Source organism: Lathyrus oleraceus, chromosome 3, assembly GCF_024323335.1.
Source record: "Lathyrus oleraceus cultivar Zhongwan6 chromosome 3, CAAS_Psat_ZW6_1.0, whole genome shotgun sequence".
In the NCBI taxonomy this organism is placed as follows: Eukaryota; Viridiplantae; Streptophyta; class Magnoliopsida; order Fabales; family Fabaceae; genus Lathyrus; species Lathyrus oleraceus.
In genome coordinates this window covers 369,208,219-369,222,544 of record NC_066581.1, presented here as the reverse complement: position 1 = coordinate 369,222,544, position 14,326 = coordinate 369,208,219, and the positions used below count along the sequence as shown (strand labels likewise).

Sequence of the window (14,326 nt, the reverse complement as noted above, 5' to 3'; positions counted from 1 at the left end):
TGTTAATTAGACTAAGTTTTTTTTAGGATCGAAAGTTTATAGGCTCAACGCTCTTTTGTGAGATTGGTATAACTCTTTTTGTAACAACATTTAACATTGTTAGGAGTTTTTACTTTTGAGGCTTTTGAATTTTCTTTTGGCTTCTTTCTTCTTGTATTAAGGGTTGTATGTAAAACCCTAAATCCTTAAATTTATATATATTAAACTTTACACGAAAATCTAAGGTTCCACCACAGACAAAATCTTTAATAAATAAAAAATTTAACAAGCACGGAGCGAAAATATTAACGTCATACAAAATCTGTCATCGCACGCTCATCTTCAATTAGGGTATCGTTTCGGCGGTATCGATTTATTTCAAATAACAAAAATGTTAGATACTTTGCATAAAAACAAAAATAAACTACTGGTAGATTGTGATGTGAACTCACCGATGATTGTTGAGATCGAATGAACCACCATTAAAATAAATAAAGCAAACAATTTATTGTCCTTCATCTACTCCATCGGAGGATGAGGAAGAGTTTCTTGCACTTCAGTATCAAAAGCATTGATTCTGATCATTTGAGAATTCTAAAAAATACTATAAACACCAATCGTCGGTATTATCGGTTGTCAAATCGGTTGTATCTGCCCTTCTTCGGGTTGAACTACGAAATTTTTATTTATATTTCTTTAAATTTTATTTATGTTAATAAATCCTATTAATGAGAATTCAATGATGTTTGTTATCCTAACAACTATGAGTCGTGGTTGTTAATTAGACTAATTTTTTTCAGGATCGAAAGTTTATAGGCTCGACGCTCTTTTGTGAGATTGGTATAACTCTTTTTGTAACAACATTTAACATTGTTGGGAGTTTTTGCTTTTGAGGCCTTTGAATTTTCTTTTGGCTTCTTTCTTCTTGTATTAAGGGTTGTATGTAAAACCCTAAATCCTTAAATTTATATATATTAAACTTTACACGAAAATCTAAGGTGCCACCACCGACAAAATCTTTAATAAATAAAAAATTTAACAAACACGCAGCGAAAGTATTAACGTCATACAATATTTGTCTTCGCACGCTCATCTTCAATTAGGATATCGTTTCGGCGGTATCGATTTATTTCAAATAACAAAAATAATAGATACTTTGCATAAAAGCAAAAATAAACAAACGGTAGATTGTGATGTGACCTCACCGATGATTGTTGAGATCGAATGAACCACCATCAAAATAAGTAAAGCAAACATTTTGCTGTCCTTCATCTACTCCATCGAAGGATGAGGAAGAGTTTCTTGCACTTCAGTATGAAAAGCATTGATTCTGATCATTTGAGAATTCTAAAAACTACTATAAACACCAATCGTCGGTATTATCGGTTGTCAAATCGATTGTATCTGCCCTTCTTCGGGTTGAACTACGAAATTTTTATTTATTTTTCTTTAAATTTTATTTATGTTAATAAATCCTATTAATGTGAATTCAATGATGTTTGTTATCCTAACAACTATGAGTCGTGGTTGTTAATTAGACTCAATTTTTTTAGGATCGAAAGTTTATAGGCTCAACGCTCTTTTGTGAGATTGGTATAACTCTTTTTGTAACAACATTTAACATTGTTGGGAGTTTTTGCTTTTGAGGCTTTTGAATTTTCTTTTGGCTTCTTTCTTCTTGTATTAAGGGTTGTATGTAAAACCCTAAATCCTTAAATTTATATATATTAAACTTTACACGAAAATCTAAGGTTCCACCACAGACAAAATCTTTAATAAATAAATAATTTAACAAGCACGGAGCGAAAATATTAACGTCATACAAAATCTGTCATCGCACGCTCATCTTCAATTAGGGTATCGTTTCGGCGGTATCGATTTATTTCAAATAACAAAAATGATAGATACTTTGCATAAAAACAAAAATAAACTAACGGTAGATTGTGATGTGAACTCACCGATGATTGGTGAGATCGAACGAACCACCATTAAAATAAATAAAGCAAACAATTTATTGTCCTTCATCTACTCCATCGGAGGATGAGGAAGAGTTTCTTGCACTTCAGTATCAAAAGCATTGATTCTGATCATTTGAGAATTCTAAAAAATACTATAAACACCAATCGTCGGTATTATCGGTTGTCAAATCTGTTGTATCTGCCCTTCTTCGGGTTGAACTACGAAATTTTATTTATATTTCTTTAAATTTTATTTATGTTAATAAATCCTATTAATGAGAATTCAATGATGTTTGTTATCCTAACAACTATGAGTCGTGGTTGTTAATTAGACTAATTTTTTTCAGGATCGAAAGTTTATAGGCTCGACGCTCTTTTGTGAGATTGGTATAACTCTTTTTGTAACAACATTTAACATTGTTGGGAGTTTTTGCTTTTGAGGCCTTTGAATTTTCTTTTGGCTTCTTTCTTCTTGTATTAAGGGTTGTATGTAAAACCCTAAATCCTTAAATTTATATATATTAAACTTTACACGAAAATCTAAGGTGCCACCACCGACAAAATCTTTAATAAATAAAAAATTTAACAAACACGCAGCGAAAGTATTAACGTCATACAATATTTGTCTTCGCACGCTCATCTTCAATTAGGATATCGTTTCGGCGGTATCGATTTATTTCAAATAACAAAAATAATAGATACTTTGCATAAAAACAAAAATAAACAAACGGTAGATTGTGATGTGACCTCACCGATGATTGTTGAGATCGAATGAACCACCATCAAAATAAGTAAAGCAAACATTTTGCTGTCCTTCATCTACTCCATCGAAGGATGAGGAAGAGTTTCTTGCACTTCAGTATGAAAAGCATTGATTCTGATCATTTGAGAATTCTAAAAACTACTATAAACACCAATCGTCGGTATTATCGGTTGTCAAATCGATTGTATCTGCCCTTCTTCGGGTTGAACTACGAAATTTTTATTTATTTTTCTTTAAATTTTATTTATGTTAATAAATCCTATTAATGTGAATTCAATGATGTTTGTTATCCTAACAACTATGAGTCGTGGTTGTTAATTAGACTCAATTTTTTTAGGATCGAAAGTTTATAGGCTCAACGCTCTTTTGTGAGATTGGTATAACTCTTTTTGTAACAACATTTAACATTGTTGGGAGTTTTTGCTTTTGAGGCTTTTGAATTTTCTTTTGGCTTCTTTCTTCTTGTATTAAGGGTTGTATGTAAAACCCTAAAACCTTAAATTTATATATATTAAACTTTACACGAAAATCTAAGGTTCCACCACAGACAAAATCTTTAATAAATAAATAATTTAACAAGCACGGAGCGAAAATATTAACGTCATACAAAATCTGTCATCGCACGCTCATCTTCAATTAGGGTATCGTTTCGGCGGTATCGATTTATTTCAAATAACAAAAATGATAGATACTTTGCATAAAAACAAAAATAAACTAACGGTAGATTGTGATGTGAACTCACCGATGATTGGTGAGATCGAATGAACCACCATTAAAATAAATAAAGCAAACAATTTATTGTCCTTCATCTACTCCATCGGAGGATGAGGAAGAGTTTCTTGCACTTCAGTATCAAAAGCATTGATTCTGATCATTTGAGAATTCTAAAAAATACTATAAACACCAATCGTCGGTATTATCGGTTGTCAAATCTGTTGTATCTGCCCTTCTTCGGGTTGAACTACGAAATTTTTATTTATATTTCTTTAAATTTTATTTATGTTAATAAATCCTATTAATGAGAATTCAATGATGTTTGTTATCCTAACAACTATGAGTCGTGGTTGTTAATTAGACTAATTTTTTTCAGGATCGAAAGTTTATAGGCTCGACGCTCTTTTGTGAGATTGGTATAACTCTTTTTGTAACAACATTTAACATTGTTGGGAGTTTTTGCTTTTGAGGCCTTTGAATTTTCTTTTGGCTTCTTTCTTCTTGTATTAAGGGTTGTATGTAAAACCCTAAATCCTTAAATTTATATATGTTAAACTTTACACGAAAATCTAAGGTGCCACCACCGACAAAATCTTTAATAAATAAAAAATTTAACAAACACGCAGCGAAAGTATTAACGTCATACAATATCTGTCTTCGCACGCTCATCTTCAATTAGGATATCGTTTCGGTGGTATCGATTTATTTCAAATAACAAAAATAATAGATACTTTGCATAAAAACAAAAATAAACTAACGGTAGATTGTGATGTGACCTCACCGATGATTGTTGAGATCGAATGAACCACCATCAAAATAAATAAAGCAAACATTTTTCTGTCCTTCATCTACTCCATCGGAGGATGAGGAAGAGTTTCTTGCACTTCAGTATGAAAAGCATTGATTCTGATCATTTGAGAATTCTAAAAAATACTATAAACACCAATCGTCGGTATTATCGGTTGTCAAATCGATTGTATCTGCCCTTCTTCGGGTTGAACTACGAAATTTTTATTTATTTTTCTTTAAATTTTATTTATGTTAATAAATCCTATTAATGAGAATTCAATGATGTTTGTTATCCTAACAACTATGAGTCGTGGTTGTTAATTAGACTAATTTTTTTTAGGATCGAAAGTTTATAGGCTCAACGCTCTTTTGTGAGATTGGTATAACTTTTTTTGTAACAACATTTAACATTGTTGGGAGTTTTTGCTTTTGAGGCCTTTGAATTTTCTTTTGGCTTCTTTCTTCTTGTATTAAGGGTTGTATGTAAAACCCTAAATCCTTAAACTTATATATATTAAACTTTACACGAAAATCTAAGGTGCCACCACCGACAAAATCTTTAATAAATAAAAAATTTAACAAACACGCAGCGAAAATATTAACATCATACAATATCTGTCATCCCACACTCTTCTTCAGTTAGGGTATCATTTCGGCGGTATCGATTTATTTCAAATAACAAAAATGATAGATAGTTTGAATAAAAACAAAAATAATCTAAAGGTAGATTGTGATGTGAACTCACCGATAATTGTTAAGATCGAGTGAACCACCATTAAAACAAATAAGATAAAAAATTTCTTGTCCTTCATCTACTCCATTGGAGGATGAGGAAGAGTTTCTTGCACTTCAGTAATAAAATCATTGATTCTGATCATTTGAGATTTCTACAAAGTTCTATCAACACCAATCGCCGATATTATTAGTTGTCAACTCGAGTGCATTTGTTGTTCTTCGAGTTGAACTACTTAATATTTATTTATTTTTCTTTGAATTTTATTTATGTTAATAAATCCTATTAATGAGAATTCAATGATGTTGGTTATCCTAACAACTATGAGTCGTGGTTGTTAATTAGACTAAGTTTTTTTTAGGATCGAAAGTTTATAGGCTCAACGCTCTTTTGTGAGATTGGTATAACTCTTTTTGTAACAACATTTAACATTGTTAGGAGTTTTTACTTTTGAGGCTTTTGAATTTTCTTTTGGCTTCTTTCTTCTTGTATTAAGGGTTGTATGTAAAACCCTAAATCCTTAAATTTATATATATTAAACTTTACACGAAAATCTAAGGTTCCACCACAGACAAAATCTTTAATAAATAAAAAATTTAACAAGCACGGAGCGAAAATATTAACGTCATACAAAATCTGTCATCGCATGCTCATCTTCAATTAGGGTATCGTTTCGGCGGTATCGATTTATTTCAAATAACAAAAATGATAGATACTTTGCATAAAAACAAAAATAAACTAACGGTAGATTGTGATGTGAACTCACCGATGATTGTTGAGATCGAATGAACCACCATTAAAATAAATAAAGCAAACAATTTATTATCCTTCATCTACTCCATCGGAGGATGAGGAAGAGTTTCTTGCACTTCAGTATCAAAAGCATTGATTCTGATCATTTGAGAATTCTAAAAAATACTATCAACACCAATCGTCGGTAATATTGGTTGTCAAATCGGTTGTATCTGCCCTTCTTCGGGTTGAACTACGAAATATTTATTTATTTTTCTTTAAATTTTATTTATGTTAATAAATCCTATTAATGAGAATTCAATGATGTTTGTTATCCAAACAACTATGAGTCGTGCTTGTTAATTAGACTAATTTTTTTTAGAATCAAAAGTTTATAGGCTCAACGCTCTTTTGTGAGATAGGTATAACTCCTTTTGTAACAACATTTAACATTGTTGGGAGTTTTTGCTTTTGAGGCCTTTGAATTTTCTTTTGGCTTCTTTTTTCTTGTATTAAGGGTTGTATGTAAAACCCTAAATCCTTAAACTTATATATATTAAACTTTACACGAAAATCTAAGGTGCCACCACCGACAAAATCTTTACTAAATAAAAAATTTAACACACACGAAGCGAAAATATTAACATCATACAATATCTGCTATCGCACGCTCATCTTCAATTAGGGTATCGTTTTGGCGGTATCGATTTATTTCAAATAACAAAAATAGTAGATAGTTTGCATAAAAACAAAAATAAACTAACGGTAGATTGTGATGTGGACTCACCGATGATTTTTGAGATCGACTGAACCACGATTAAAATAAATAAAACAAACAATTTATTTTCCTTCATCTACTCCATCGGAGGATGAGGAAGAGTTTCTTGCACTTCAGTATCAAAAGCATTGATTCTGATCATTTAAGAATTCTAAAAAATACTATAAACACCAATCGTCGGTATTATCGGTTGTCAAATCGGTTGTATCCTCCCTTCTTCGGGTTGAACTACGAAATTTTTATTTATATTTCTTTAAATTTTATTTATGTTAATAAATCCTATTAATGAGAATTCTATGATGTTTGTTATCCTAACAACTATGAGTCGTGGTTGTTAATTAGACTAATTTTTTTTAGGATCGAAAGTTTATAGGTTCAACGCTCTTTTGTGAGATTGGTATAACTCTTTTTGTAACAACATTTAACATTGTTGGGAGTTTTTGCTTTTGAGGCCTTTGAATTTTCTTTTGGCTTCTTTCTTCTTGTATTAAGGGTTGTATGTAAAACCCTAAATCCTTAAATTTATATATATTAAACTTTACACGAAAATCTAAGGTGCCACCACCGACAAAATCTTTAATAAATAAAAAATTTAACAAACACGCAACGAAAATATTAATATCATACAATATCTGTCATCCCATACTCTTCTTCAGTTAGGGTATCATTTCGGCGGTTTCGATTTATTTCAAATAACAAAAATAATAGATAGTTTGAATAAAAACAAAAATAATCTAACGGTAGATTGTGATGTGAACTCACCGATGATAGGTAAGATCGAGTGAACCACCGTTAAAACAAATAAGATAAACAATTTCTTGTCCTTCATCTACTCCATTGGAGGATGAGGAAGAGTTTCTTGCACTTCAGTAATAAAATCATTGATTTTGATCACTTGAGATTTCTACAAAACCCTATCAACACCAATCGCCGATATTATTAGTTGTCAAATCGGTTGCATTTGCCGTTCTTCGGGTTGAACTACTTAATATTTATTTATTTTTCTTTGAATTTTATTTATGTTAATAAATCCTATTAATGAGAATTCAATGATGTTGGTTATCCTAACAACTATGAGTCGTGGTTGTTAATTAGACTATGTTTTTTTTAGGATCGAAAGTTTATAGGCTCAACGCTCTTTTGTGAGATTGGTATAACTCTTTTTGTAACAACATTTAACATTGTTGGGAGTTTTTGCTTTTGAGGCTTTTGAACTTTCTTTTGGCTTCTTTCTTCTTGTATTAAGGGTTGTATTTAAAACCCTAAATCCTTAAATTTATATATATTAAACTTTACACGAAAATCTAAGGTGCCACCATCGACAAAATCTATAATAAATAAAAAATTTAACAAACACGCAGCGAAAATATTAACGTCATACAATATCTGTCATCGCACGCTCATCTTCAATTAGGATATCGTTTCGGCGGTATCGATTTATTTCAAATAAAAAAAATAATAGATACTTTGCATAAAAACAAAAATAAACTAACGGTAGATTGTGATGTGAACTCACCGATGATTGTTGAGATCGAATGAACCACCATCAAAATAAATAATGCAAACAATTTATTGTCCTTCATCTACTCCATCGGAGGATGAGGAAGAGTTTCTTGCACCTCAGTATCAAAAGCATGGATTCTGATCATTTGAGAATTCTAAAAAATACTATAAAAACCTATCGTCGGTAATATCGGTTGTCAAATCGGTTGTATTTGCCCTTCTTCGGGTTGAACTACGAAAGTTTTATTTATTTTTCTTTAAATTTTATTTATGTTAATAAATCCTATTAATGAGAATTCAATGATGTTTGTTATCCTAACAACTATGAGTCGTGCTAGTTAATTAGACTAATTTTTTTTAGGATTGAAAGTTTATAGGCTCAACGCTCTATTGTGAGATAGGTATAACTCTTTTTGTAACAACATTTAACATTGTTGGGAGTTTTTGCTTTTGTGGCCTTTGAATTTTCTTTTGGCTTCTTTCTTCTTGTATTTAGGGTTGGATGTAAAACCCTAAAATCCTTAAATTTATATATATTAAACTTTACACGAAAATATAAGGTGCCACCACAGACAAAATCTTAAATAAATAAAAAATTTAACAAACAGCAGCGAAAATATTAACGTCATATAATATCTGCCATCGCACACTCATCTTCAATTAGGGTATCGTTTTGGCGGTATATATTTATTTCAAATAACAAAAATAATAGGTAGTTTGCATAAAAACAAAAATAAAGTAAACGTAGATTGTGATGTGGACTCACCGATGATTTTTGAGATCGAATGAACCACCATCAAAATAAAGAAAACAAACAATTTATTGTCCTTCATCTACTCCATCGGAGGATGAGGAAGAGTTTCTTGCACTTCAGTATTAAAAGCATTGATTCTGATCATTTGAGAATTCTAAAAAATACTATAAACACCAATCGTCGGTATTATGGGTTGTCAAATCGGTTGTATCTTCCCTTCTTCGGGTTGAACTTTGAAATTTTTATTTATTTATCTTGAAGTTTTATTTATGTTAACAAATCCTATTAATGAGAATTCAATAATGTTTGTTATCCTAACAACTATTAGTCGTGGTTGTTAATTAGACTAATTATTTTTAGGATCGAAAGTTTATAGGCTCAACGCTCTTTTGTGAGATTGGTATAACTCTTTTTGTAACAACATTTAACATTGTTGGGAGTTTTTGCTTTTGAGGCTTTTGAATTTTCTTTTGGCTTCTTTCTTCTTGTATTAAGGGTTGTATGTAAAACCCTAAATCCTTAAATTTATATATATTAAACTTTACACGAAAATCTAAGGTGCCACCACCGACAAAATCTATAATAAATAAAAAATTTAACAAACACGCAGCGAAAATATTAACGTCATACAATATCTGTCATCGCACGCTCATCTTTAATTAGGGTATCGTTTCGGCGGTATCGATTTATTTCAAATAACAAAATTAATAGATACTTTGCATAAAAACAAAAATAAACTAACGGTACGTTGTGATGTGAACTCACCGATGATTGTTGAGATAGATTGAACCACCATCAAATTAATTAAGCAAACAATTTATTATCCTTCATCTATTCCATCGGAGGATGAGGAAGAGTTTCTTGCACTTCAGTATCAAAAGCATTGATTCTGATCATTCGAGAATTCTAAAAAATACTATAAACACCAACCGTCGATATTATCGGTTGTCAAATCGGTTGTATCTGCCCTTCTTCGGGTTGAACTACGAACTTTTTATTTATTTTTCTTTAAATTTTATTTATGTTAATAAATCCTATTAATGAGAATTCAATGATGTTTGTTACCCTTACAACTATGAGTCGTGGTTGTTAATTAGACTAATTTTTTTTAGGATCGAAAGTTTATAGGCTCAACGCTCTTTTGTGAGAATGGTATAACTCCTTTTGTAACAACATTTAACATTGTTGGGAGTTTTTGCTTTTGAGGTCTTTGAATTTTCTTTTGGCTTCTTTCTTCTTGTATTAAGGGTTGTATGTAAAACCCTAAATCCTTAAATTTATATATATTAAACTTTACACGAAAATCTAAGGTGCCACCACCGACAAAATCATTAATAAATAAAAAATTTAACAAACACGCAGCGAAAATATTAACATCATACAATATTTGTCATCGCACACTCTTCTTCAATTAGGGTATCATTTCGGAGGTATCGATTTATTTCAAATAACAAAAATAAAAGATAGTTTGAATAAAAACAAAAATAAACTAACGGTAGATTGTGATTTGAACTCACCGATGATTGTTAAGATCGAGTGAACCACCGTTAAAACAAATAAGATAAACAATTTCTTGTCCTTCATCTACTCCATTGGAGGATGAGGAAGAGTTTCTTGCACTTCAGTGATAAAATCATTGATTCTGATCATTTGGCATTTCGATAAAATTCTATCAACACCAATCGCCGATATTATTAGTTGTAAAATCAGTTGCATTTGCTATTCTTCGGGTTGAACTACTTAATATTTATTTATTTTTCTTTAAATTTTATTTATGTTAATAAATCCTATTAATGAGAATTCAATGATGTTGGTTATCCTAACAACTACGAGTCGTGGTTGTTAATTATACTATGTTTTTTTTAGGATCGAAAGTTTATAGGCTCAACGCTCTTTTGTGAGATTGGTATAACTCTTTTTGTAACAAGATTTAACATTGTTGGGAGTTTTTGCTTTTGAGGCTTTTGAATTTTTTATTTGGCTTCTTTCTTCTTGTATTAAGGGTTGTATGTAAAACCCTAAATCCTTAAATTTATATATATATTAAACTTTACACGAAAATCTAAGGTGCCACCATCGACAAAATCTATAATAAATAAAAAATTTAACAAACACGCAGTGAAAATATTAACGTCATACAATATCTGTCATCGCACGCTCATCTCCAATTAGGGTATCGTTTCTACGGTATCGATTTATTTCAAATAACAAAAATAATAGATACTTTGCATAAAAACAAAAATAAACTAACGGTACATTGTGATCTGAACTCACCGATGATTGTTGAGATCGAATGAACCACCATCAAAATAAATAAAGCAAACAATTTATTGTCCTTCATCTACTCCATCGGAGGATGAGGAAGAGTTTCTTGCACTTCAGTATCAAAAGCATTGATTCTGATCATTTGAGAATTCTAAAAAATACTATAAACACCAATCATCGGTATTATCGGTTGTATCTGCCCTTCTTCGGGTTGAACTACGAAATTTTTATTTATTTTTCTTTAAATTTTATTTATGTTAATAAATCCTATTAATGAGAATTCAATGATGTTTGTTATCCTAAAAACTATGGGTCGTGGTTGTTAATTAGACTAATTTTTTTTAGGATCGAAAGTTTATAGGCTCAACGCTCTTTTGTGAGATTGGTATTACTCTTTTTGTAACAACATTTAACATTGTTGGGAGTTTTTGCTTTTGAGGCATTTGAATTTTCTTTTGGCTTCTGATAACATGAAATAATATCACATTCTAGGACTTGATTTAATTAAATTATATTATTATTCACTTCAATTTATTTCATTTTATTCGATACTACTTGGTATTTTGCTTTCTATTTATCTCAGGTAGTTTATTTGAAGCACAAGTGAAAAAGGGAGAAAAGGAGGTGCAAAAAGAAATGAAAAGAAGCAAATTCCACCAAGCAAAAACCCAGCCCAAAAGCACAGGCGCTGCGCCTGTGACGAGCGCCACACAAGGTGTGACGAGCGTCACGCCCTGCCTACTTGTGTTACGAGCGTAACGCATGGTGTGACGGACGTCACACCATTCTCCTATATTTTTGGCTTCAGAAGCGCAACAGAGGCACGTTGAAGCCTATTGTTACGCTTGACTATTGGAACGTGAGGATTTTTACACGGAAAGCTTTTGGAAACCGTTACAAAAAGTGAGTAATATAAATAGTGGCTTTTGGTAAACCCTGCAGCTCTCGCTCGGCCGTCTCTCTTCTTCGTGCTTTTTTCTATTCCAGCCGTGCAAGCATACTTTACAACATTATGTTTTTTATAGTTTTTATTTTTCTTTGCAATTTCTATTTTCTTTTTCAGTCATTCTTTCAGCACTTAATTAATTTTTCACACAATAGTTTCTACACCGGAAACTATTGTGTATCTTTTACCGGATCTAACCTTACGTTAGACCCTAGGTTTTTTTTATTCCTTCACTTTTATTTTCCTGTCCGATTGAAGAATTCAAGAACAAATCCAACCGGTCTGTGGTGGAGTGTTCAAGATTGCCATTAATTATTCAGGTTCTTTAATTATTGTTTGAATTTATATATGCCCTGCATTATTGTTTATTTATACTGTTTGCCTGAGATGGATTTATTTAAGCATGATGATTGTTTAGATCTGTTTAGCATGTCTGGCTAATTTATTTAGGTATCGGTATGTAAAGTAAGTGGAGTGAAGGAATCAAAACTAAGTTGGTTTAATTACGTTTAAAAATAAAATCACTCTTTTTATGGTCTCAATTTACATGCTTAATACCAAGGTTTTTGTACGAAAGTAAAAGACTAAAGAAGTTAAAATCAATAGAACGAGAGTTTGAGTTTTTAACTGGACAATGTAAATTGGACATTAATTCTAGATAAGGGCGAAAGCAATTTTTAGAGTTAATTAAATTCTAATCTTTTTCAAAAAGTATTTTTAAAAGTTAAATGTGAGGACGAGAGTTAAGCATTTGAATTTAATTATATAATCTAAGTCAACAGAGCGAGAGCTTGAGACGAGGATGTTTAAACGATTAGTATTTTCTTAAAAAGAGTTTCTATGGATTCTATTGTTTTCAAAAAGTGATTTTGGACTTAACTAATAAGTGACAGCTACGTTAATATAAAGTCATAGTCTATTCAACAGAGCGAGAGTTTGAGAAAAGATTTTTAATCAATAGTATCTACTGAAAAGATTTATTCTAAAACCAAGAAACCAACGAAGATTTGATTCCCTAATTACGACGAACTACATACCGATATCCGCTTAATTGATATTTAATTTAGATCTAGTTCTAGTTTTAACTTTTCCCCCGAAACAATCAAAATATCATCCGCCTTAGCTTTACGAAGTAACCTTAGAAAACGGTATATCGATTCATAAGTCCCTGTGGGATCGATATCTTTTAAAACTACGCGATAGAACTGTGCACTCGCAGTTAGTACCCCAATTCGACTCATAAAGTCGCGATCAAGTTTTTGGCGCCGTTGCCGGGGACTTTTATTTAGTCGATATCGTAACTCTTCTGTTACGCTGTAGAGACTAAGGCAATTTTTTTTCTTTCTTTCGTTGATTTGTATGCCACACACTCGCTCACAAGGCGAGCCGTTTTACTTACGAATCAACGACATCGAACTATATCTCCGAGTCTTACGACGAATTCGGGAATATCGTGCTGCAAACAATCTCCCTCCTATCGAATTTCCTGATCTCAAAAATCTTTTTCCTTCACCAATACCCGAGATGGAAGAACCAACTCGTGCTCTCCGAGATTACGCTGCTCCATCGCAAGATGAGCCGCATTCAAGTGTTGCTCCACCCGCAATCGAAGCAAACAACTTCGAACGTAAATCTTCTCTATTGCAGGCAGTACAACAAAATCAATTCTCTGGAAATCCTACCGAGGATCCAAACCTTCATTTATCCGTATTTGTCCAATACGCTGATACTGTTAAAGCTAATGGTGTCACTTCAGAGGCAATTCGACTTCGCCTTTTTCCTTTCTCGTTAAGAGATAAAGCTAGAAGATGGCTTCAGTCTCTCCCTTCCAACTCGGTTACCACATGGAACGAGTTGAAGAAAGTCTTCCTTGCCCGATATTTTCCTCCAAGCAAAACAGCTATGTTGAGAGCCTAGATAAATGGATTTAAACAGAAAGATAACGAGTCTCTTTTCGAAGCATGGGAAAGATACAAAGAAATGATGAGACTTTGTCCACACCATGGTTTAGAGGACTGGTTAGTAATTCATACCTTCTATAATGGTCTCTTGTACAACACAAGGTTAACAATAGACGCCGCAGCAGGCGGTGCACTTATGGATAAACCTTATGCCGATGCTTATCAACTTATCGAAAGCATGGCCCAAAATCATTATCAGTGGGGAAGCGACCGAGCAATGGTAGAGAAACCTCAAACGAAAAGTGGCATGTACGAGATAAGTAGCCTTGATCATGTTAATGCAAAAGTGGATGCTCTGGTCCAGAAAATTGAAAGTTTGAATGTATCACCTCCAACCACCGTGGTTGCCGCAACTCAAAATTGCGAAGTCTGTGGAATCCAAGGTCACACTCCTGCAGATTGTCAACTCCTAACAGGAATTCAAGCAGAACAAGTGAATTATGCTCAAGGA

At 32.1% G+C, this 14,326-nt stretch overlaps 1 non-coding gene across 1 annotated transcript; it reads right to left on the bottom strand.

Moving 5' to 3' along the window:
- Positions 1 to 13,816: 13,816 nt before the first annotated feature.
- On the bottom strand, positions 13,817 to 13,923 carry LOC127133103 (small nucleolar RNA R71). Its single transcript, XR_007807097.1, has one exon. It is a non-coding gene; the product is annotated as a small nucleolar RNA R71 (small nucleolar RNA).
- Positions 13,924 to 14,326: the final 403 nt, after the last annotated feature.